The sequence below is a fragment of the Halyomorpha halys genome, unplaced genomic scaffold, assembly GCF_000696795.3.
Source record: "Halyomorpha halys isolate HHAL.00 unplaced genomic scaffold, Hhal_1.1 Scaffold101.1, whole genome shotgun sequence".
NCBI classification, from domain to species: domain Eukaryota; kingdom Metazoa; phylum Arthropoda; class Insecta; order Hemiptera; family Pentatomidae; genus Halyomorpha; species Halyomorpha halys.
The window spans coordinates 102,528-103,511 of NW_027107342.1; positions in this window are offsets into that span (position 1 = coordinate 102,528).

A 984-nucleotide genomic window follows, 5' to 3' on the forward strand; every position below is an offset into this window, starting at 1 on the left:
CATTTATTATTAATTGTAGTTTTTTTCTTCTCCAGATTCTTTATGACTGAATTCATAAGTTTTTCAAAGAATGTTTGGGAAATTTGTATTTTCAAAGGAACAATCTTGGTAGTCAATGTAATAACTCTTGCTTTAAGTTAAACATTTTAGCATTGTGAAAGTATTAATTTTTTTTAGTTCATATTTTTCATGACCGAGAGTCACATATTATAAAAAAAAAAAAAAATTAAATCTGCACTGCTACAACCCATTAAGCGGCAGGGTTGGAGTACTTTGTAAAGAAGTACTGTTACTCGGCCAGCGGTTGTGCAAGGAGGTGATTTGGTTAGTATCATGCTCTACCACCAGATTTTTATTCAATTAAGGGTACTATCTTAATGAGGTCTGGTGGACTCCACAAAATAGTTATTTTCCACTGACACTATAGTATTTTGAGATACATCACCTCTGCATAGATGACCTTCCCTCTCCACCCCCTCCTAAAAAAAAGGCGTTAAAGATTAATATAATGTTCAAATATTATTAAATTAATAAAGGTTCAGGTCTAATTTATTCCACCTGCCATTACGGTGACCTGTAGAAAAATCGGGTGAGGCTTGGGAGAGAAATATTTAGAAAGGCCCGAAGGACGATAGAAGCACGCTCGGGCGAACTGTGTGAATAGTTGTCCTAATCGACGCCCATTCACCGCTCGTTCGAGTACCCCTCCCTCTGCTCCACAATGCTCTTGACGATCAGGAATTCTGCTGAGTAGTGCATGAACTGATTAATTGTTGCGCTTAAAATCGTATAACTATTTAATTATAGACATAATCGAAAGGTTAAGACTATAAACAAGGCAGTTGATTAGATAGGTGACCAATTTCATAACGTTACCGATCACCTATAAATTTCGTCCTTGGATGGTATGTCACACTGATCCCAGAGGCTGACCTCAAATAGCCATGATCTTGACATGCCGTTAATAACCTTGAACCCGAGTGT